The sequence below is a fragment of the Bidens hawaiensis genome, unplaced genomic scaffold (assembly GCF_021521415.1).
Source record: "Bidens hawaiensis isolate Kalapana, Puna unplaced genomic scaffold, B.hawaiensis_p1.1 tig00011436_1, whole genome shotgun sequence".
Lineage (NCBI taxonomy): Eukaryota > Viridiplantae > Streptophyta > Magnoliopsida > Asterales > Asteraceae > Bidens > Bidens hawaiensis.
Window position 1 is genome coordinate 658,783 of NW_027491890.1, and position 8,078 is coordinate 666,860.

Genomic DNA, 8,078 nt, shown 5'->3' on the forward strand with positions numbered 1-8,078 from the left:
GCCGAATGGTTTCAAAAACTTCAAAAACCAAAGTTTTGATTTTAATTTAAAATCGCAGTAAACCGCACCTCACACATCCCTATCCCAAGCTAAACTCGCCTAAGCTAAAGACTTGGCCCAATGTATCCTTAAGTTTGGTACAGCCCATTTGGGAACTAAATATTTCGTTAAGAGCCTTGGGATTAATTATATATTTATATGTGACCACTTCCGCTAGTCTTTTCAAATTTCAACTATTCGATTATTAGAATTAGCATTTATAAATTATAACTAAGGGGTTGTGTGTAGTAGCCATTTTAATAATTTTATTAAGAGAATACATCTGATTTAATTAAAGGTAAAATATGTTTAGTTCACTAAGAAGACAATTTTTAATGATGTATTGAGTCTTTTAATATTAAGTTTCAGACCTCTTAATTAGCCAGGCCTGTTAATAATTAACATAAAATTGTCAAACAACACCTACAAATTTATACGAATAATTTGAGTAAACTAGAGTATCTGAAATAATTGGCGTAAGCGATATAATCCAACTATCACGGGGATATTTTAGTACTATTAATTTTAAGTAATTTGGCTAATGGCTTAATTTAGCTTATGTTTTTAATCCTAATTTTGTTTATTGCTTAATTAGCTTTACAATTTTACTGAAAAGGAGAATTTACTTCGTTCCAATATTCAACAAACCCAACTGTTTCTGCTTGCCATTTCATATACTGGTATTGATCAAGCTAGATTTGTCTATTCGTGGTTTTGTATTTGTAATCGTATTTGATTAGGATTTTAAGAATTTAAAACTTGATAAATCACTCATTAGTAACCAATAACCATGATAAATTATACTCCCCCCGTCCCATTATAAGTGTCTTAGTTTGAATTTTCAAGTCTTTCTTTTACAACATTGACCGTAAATATTTTTGTTTGTGTCATATAATACTTGATGAAAATTATATCAATGTAAAATACATTTAAAACCCAATCCATTCATATATTTTACATCAAGTATTATATAACACAAACAAAAATATTGTCGGTCAAAGTTAAATAATAAAGACTTGAAAAATCAAAGTATGACACTTATAATGGGACGGAGGGAGTAGTTAATTATGGGAATTATATCTTCCATCAGGGTAGTATAAGTATAATATTCTTACTCTAGAGATACATGTAGTTAGGTAAATTTTGTAATTTTAAGATTTGATTATGAATTATTTTTAGAGTTAATTTTGATATATGGAACGCCAAAAACTGAGCCTATGTAACATGTGTGGAACTTTTTCACTAAAGAAGGTTGTCATCAATGCTCATTACTGGCAACTCTTAGCTACGATCGATGACCATATGTTACTAGCATAAATGGTTTATGTAGAAACACTAATCGACCCCGGGCAGATTACGGATAATCTGGGGGTTAAATAGATGTTTCCCACGAGGGGTTAGACCCGGCAAAGATGGTTCTTCTGATAACCTGCAAAACAGACACCGTGAGCTCGTCACTGAGAAGGGGGGGGGGGGTACCTCCTTGTGGCCACCCTCCGGCGTGAGAATCAGACTAGATTGCTCTTGAATATAAGTGTATATTAAGAGATTGCTATAGCAGATATCAGGTATAAGATGTAAGATACAAGATAAGATGAGATGATCATACCATTTGGGGTATTTATAGCCGAAGGTAGGTTTCCAAGAGGGTATAGCCGGCTGAATAGTATTCCTGTTCTACCAACTGTGGCCTACGCACGTGCCATGCTGGCAGTTGGTGGGTAGGCAGCGGCTGACAGTGACCAGGCCTGCTGTGTACTATTCCTTTTCCACCAACTGCAGACTACGCACGTGGTATGACAGGAGTTGGTGAGTAGGTAGCGGCTAATAGTGACATACAGTACAAGAGCATGCTGCTCGCCATACTGTTGTCAATGGGCTGTCGTATCTCTGGTCAGATCTTTTGCCCATACCTCGTCAGGTACAGTACAAAAGATCTTCCAGTATCATACGGACTGGCTCATTTGGGCGGGAGTATTCCCCCTCCCGCCTTTGTGCGGGATTGTTGCCGGCTTTGCTCATTCCTTCAGGTGACTACTGAATTATTGAGAGCTAAGTGCCTTGTGCGTGTAGCCTTGCTGCGCGGGTGGCCTTCCCTGATGGCTTGTATCCGCAGCTGCGGGAACAGGCGGAGTACTTCACCATTGGGAGGCATTTCCTGCGGGAACAGCTTGCGTACTGCGCGTAAGGACGTCACGTCTCTGAGCATGGTGGGTCCTGCGGATCCAGTTGGTCGTTGCGCAGACGTCCCTCTTCAAGGTGAGTCTTGTGGGTCCAACTGGGCACCTCTTCAAGTCCCCCCAGTCCAATGTTCTTCTCATGAGTGTTTAATAAGTGAGGTGAACTTTTGGACTTAAGCAAAGGGTTTTTGAAAAGGGTTTAGTTTTAAGGTTTTCCATGGGGATTCTTCCCGTGGAAGTCCTTATGTCACTTGCAGAAATTCCTGACTTTCCTGCTTGATCTTTGGGTATGATGCGGGTAGGTCTGTAACCTCCTCGCAAGTCAGGAGCGTTGAGTCACACTTGTGTGGATTCTCCATGAGGTTTTGGTAGTTTTGAACATAGTGATCAATTATGTTAGAACCACCAATTCCATCTTGAAGCTTCAAACAATGTAGTTCTCGACGTTCCCGCTATGCGGGGATGTTATTCCCGTTTCCGCAAGCATTGCCCAGAAGATCCTTCTTGGTTTCAATTCCCTGCGGAGCGCTAGGTATGTGAAGGGTTTTGCCTTGACACTGTACCCGCACTCGTCTTACGGTTACTTTACTTTCATGGTATTCCTGGCGTCAATTCCCTCCGGGTGCTAAGTATGTGAAGGGTTTTGCCTTAACACTGTACTCGCACCTGTCTTACAGTTACTTGGTTGCCAAGGTATTCTTGGCTTCAATTCCCTGCAGGTGCTAAGTATGTGAAGGGTTTTGCCTTAACACTGTACTCGCACCTGTCTTACAGTTACTTGGTTGCCAAGGTATTCTTGGCTTCAATTCCCTGCAGGTGCTAAGTATGTGAAGGGTTTTGCCTTAACACTGTACTCGCACCTGTCTTACAGTTACTTGGTTGCCAAGGTAAGGGGTATTTTTCCGCTTTTGAATTTTTTTGAAATTTTGAAATTCGAAGAGTTGGTGAAAGGATAAGAACAGTCCAAACTATTGAAACGTCGTCCGACGGTTTCTTCTGACAGTGTCAGGACGTGCAGGAAGTTATGGCGACGTGACAGCATATGGTCATTCCAGGCGCTTTTTCAGGCGCGTGGCCGGGAAATTACTGGCACGCGTCCTTTCAACAGCTGTTGCCAGCTTGCTTTTTGCCACGTGTCATAGTTTCATTGCACCTGCGATTTCTCTCTCTTCCGCATTAAATTCATCGCATTAATTGCGATTAGTATATAAAGGGGGAGAGGGTCCTTTGTAATCCACACTTTCTCTTTTCTCTTCATCTTCAAAACGATTTCCGGCGAATACTCACCTTTTCAGTCGAGCATTCTCTTGAAATCGTTCTCTTTTTCATACCTGCAAGATGTCTTCTGCTCACGATCTTGAGGCTACAGCCCAGGAGGCTGGGGTGTACGCCGAGCACCCGTCATCCACGTCCGACAAGGATGACAAGAGTACTGCTGGCGAGTGCCAGTGTGCTCTGCCTGTCGATCTATATCAGTACATCGTCAGGAAGTTCATGCTCGAGTCTCTCGAGCCTGAGTTTCCTGAACCTCATCAGACGGTGTATGATGCCCCCAGAGGCAAGATCGGGGTATATGCCGCATTCTTTGTCTATGGGAATCTTAGGTTCCCTTTGACAAAGTTTGTGTACCGTGTCCTCGAGAGGCACGGTGTACACCTGACCGAGGTGCACCCGATGGCGATCGCGAAGATTCGCCACTTCGAGTGGGTGTGCCGGATTCTGGGCGTTAAGCCCTTCGTCGACCGCCTGATGACCTTCTAATCTTGGAGGTGCATCCAGGGGTGGTATACTCTGATAACCCGGATCAAGGGTTTGAAGATTTGCGCAACCGAGCGCAGTCTTCGTTCATGGAAGCGGGAGTTCTTTTTTATCTCCGCTCGCGCCATCCCCCTTGCCATGAAGTTCAAGAATGGGCAAGCACTCCCCAGCCTTCACGCCTCCAACTACCAGGAGGCGGAATGGTTCTCAAAGATATCTCGAGTCCAATCTCCGATTCACCGCTTTGCGGAGTCCGGGATGGTGATGCTCGGGATGAGCCGGGTGTGGAAGGATGCGGAGGCGCAAAAGATCCCGATCGTCCTCGAATACGGTTTGAACTCTGTTCCTTACGGTATGCTCTGTTTACTTTGTTTATGTAGGTTTGTCTTCTAACTGTTTTCCTTTTATTTCAGAGGGGAACGACTTGCAGTCGCTCCTGTATCCGCGGGAGGCTGATAGTCCCGCCCGGATGGGTACTCGTGCTCTAGATGAGAACGAGTTGCCCATCCTTGAACAGACGGCGGATCGGTTCGTGGAGGTCTACCCGCCAGGCCACGAGATCCTGAGCGCCAGGCGGCCAGGTAAGGCGTTATTCAACCCTCGACCCCTCAATGCTGAAACCTCTGCTGGAATTCCTCTAATCTTATGTTCTGATGAGGAATCCGCAGATGGTCCTCCGTTGGTGCGGAAGAAGAAGGCTGCCGGCGGGAAGGGAAAGACGAAGGTGGCCTCCACTGCCGATCCGGTGCCTCGGTATGATTCAGAGACCGAGAGCGAGGAGGTGGCGGGAAACCCCGGTGGTGATAAGACCACTGCTCCGGAGGCTGCGACGACTGTCACCTCCGGAGAGCCCAGGATGACAACGGTGAGCGGCGTGAAGAGGCCGGCTCCATCGGGTTCATCCCCGCCTGTCCGCACTTTTAGGCTCAAGAAAACCCGTAAGTACAAACTTTATTTTTAACTTCATAGCTTTCCATCATTAATACTTATCTTCTTTGTGCAGGCGTGGATGCTACCGCATTCCAGGGTGGAGCGGGGAGGAGTACCTCCGGACCCATGACGGTAGGCTTGGTCAGCCTACCTGAGGCGACGACCCAGGCGGCTGCGCCTGCTTCCGTTGGTTCAGTTGCTCACCCAGTTGAGCCAACTGTTCCAACTGCGATGACATCACCGCCGGCTGTCAGTGCCATATTTACCGCATCTTTCACTGAGCCGGCGGTTACTTTTTCTGCGGACTCCGCAGCGGCGACCACGGTTGTGAGTTCACCTACGGTGAGTTCACCTCCGTTGGTTTCTACCACCGCGGCGGCCTTCACCATGCCTCCTCCGTCATCGGCAACGACGGCCTATCCTTCAGGTATGCATGGGGCTTCTCGCCAACCTCTGCCTCCTTCCCATCTACCTGACCTCTTGGACGGATTTCCCTTGGGTTCAGGTGATGGGTTTGGCAGCTATCGGCCTGTTGTTGACCCTACAGGTGCGTTGTGACAACTGCCCGATCCGACCCGACCCAGGTACCCGTTTTCGAATCCGATTCTTTTTATGATTTAAAATTTGTTTATTAATCTTTATAAATTTAACATTAAATAAATTATATATATACATATTATTTTTATATTACTTACTAATAATAATAATTTCCTTTCCGCCGTCCCGCCTCTCTTTCTCTCTCTTGTCGCCGTCCCGCCCCTTTGCTTAACCCTTGAGCCTTGAACCCCTTTTTCTCTTAACTCTTTGCTTGTCCTTTGGTTCTTCCCGCCTAAGGATGTCTGCGCAGCTCCACGCGCCAGACTCCTTACAAGGAAGCCTGCGTGAAGACCGGCTGTTCCCGCGACGCGCTAAGAATTTCAGTTCTTCTCGCAGCGCGCTAAGAACGGTAGTTCTTCCCGCGGCGCGCTAAGAATGGTAGTTCTTCCCGCGGCGCGCTAAGGATTTTAGTTCTTCCCGCGACGCGCTAAGGATTTTAGTTCTTCCCGCGACGCGCTAAGGCTTGTTCTGTCTGCCTTCGCCCTCGCGCGTGCGCTCGTATCTTCTCGCGCTAAACCTTAAGTCTTTTCTTCTGTTTGGGTCAGCCTGTATTCTTTTGTGATATCTTATCTTTTGTTTGAGCTCTTTAGGTCAGTTCCGACATCTGTCCGAAAAGCCACTTTCGGCGCAGCATGCGCACCAACCCTATTGGTTGACAGAAAAAGTGACTGACATAATCTTTTGAAATCTTCTTTTGCATGTCTTGAACAGTATTTTCTCTGACACCTCCCTTGCTTTATTCTGTAACCTGTCAGCCCTTTTTCCTGTTCCCCTGCAGCTGCCGGCATATCTTTCCATATCTTTTGCTTTTGTTTTCTTGTGCCTTTTGATATCTTTTGCTTGATTTGTTGAGATCTTTTCCTCTTTCCAAGGGATTTTGTTCCCTAGGGTTTGCCTATAAATTAAGCTATTTTCTTAACACTACACACACTAGACTTAAACACTCCCCATATCTCCCTCCCTTTGCTCTCTGCCGTTGTTCCTCAGCCGCCTCCACTCTCTTGCCTCCGTCTTCTCTTCTGTTCTGCCCAGATCTCGGTAAATATATATATTTTGTTTAAGTAACTTACGTATATTCAAGACATATAAACCAATCGTTAAACCAATAACCTCTTATTTATAGGTTAACTTGTGCTTGTTTAAAAGTTGGTTCTTGCTTTATCTTTCAACGCACCGTTTACATGTGAGTAATCTCGTACCTAATCCCTTTTTATTTTTAATGTTTTGGGATGTTCATGTGTTCGTACAAACTTGAGTCTTAAACTTGTTTATGAACTTTTGTCGCGCAAAACCCCATGTGTTATGGACATAGACTTGGCTGTTTATTTGTATGTGTGGATCATTTACCGTCTTGTCGGCCTATTCCGCAGTTTTCATGGATCCATTAGATGAACACGGGAGAACTATCGTTTATGATTTCTCTTTTGTTTACACTTGCACAGTTTTCTTGTTTTTGTGCTCAATTGGGAGCACGGATTAAACTATGAGCTATGATCTAAGGCTTGATCATAATCTGATTACACCCTTGTTGAACACCAGTTATACACATGATGCGCGCAGACATTATCTATTTATATCTATTAAACTTGATTTCTCACCGACACGCAAGTGTTGACGTTTTATTTTAACTCATGTTCAGGTTTGCTGTAGCTGTTTCTGGAAGCTTGAGGACACATAGGATGTTTTCTTTTCTTTTGGACCTAGTTTAAAATGTAACAAGACAAGTTTATGTTATTTGAATATTTTAAGTTATGATATGATTTATGTTACTTTATGTCATGTTCTGCGCGTGCGCAAGGAAATGTATTTATTAAATATTGACACCCAAATAGTGTCGCGAGTAATGAAACAATACGTGGCGCCCCGATGTATAATCCGCCATCGGTCGGGGTGTTACAGATTGGTATCAGAGCTCCGTGACTTTAGGATAGGTGGTTAGACGTAACGACCTAGAATACCTAAGAGTCCCTTCTCGCGCATGAGAAATATCTCATGTTCGCGCGCTAATTGTTATTTACTTGATATTTATAAAATATGCTGGCGCATACGCAGCACTTGATTTCATGTTTTATTCGCGATCTTTCGATTTTTATTAAATTTCAATTTATTTCTTTACTTGCATATTCGCTTGTTGTGGAGATTGAAAATCCGAGAAGTCATGGTGGTACATGAATAGTTGATTTTCAATTACCATTAACTTTATGTTTTAAATTGAAGGTTTGAAAAGTCATGGTGATACATGAATTGTCAATCTCCAATATTCATTTACTCGATATTTTAAATTGAAGATTTGAAAAGTCATGGTGATACATGAATGGTCAACCTTCAATGCTCATTTACTCGTATATTTTAAATTGAGAATTCGGAAAGTCATGGTGATGCATGAATGGTCGATTTTCAATTCGAATTTATTACCTGTATTAAGTTTGCATTTAAATTTATATTTTACTTCAAAATTTGATAGCATTTAACTCCGTGAAACAAGCTTTACGACGATATATTTTGCGCTAAAACGATTTCCCATACCAAGATATTAACAAAAATTAAAACTTTTATAGAATGCCTCCGCTATCT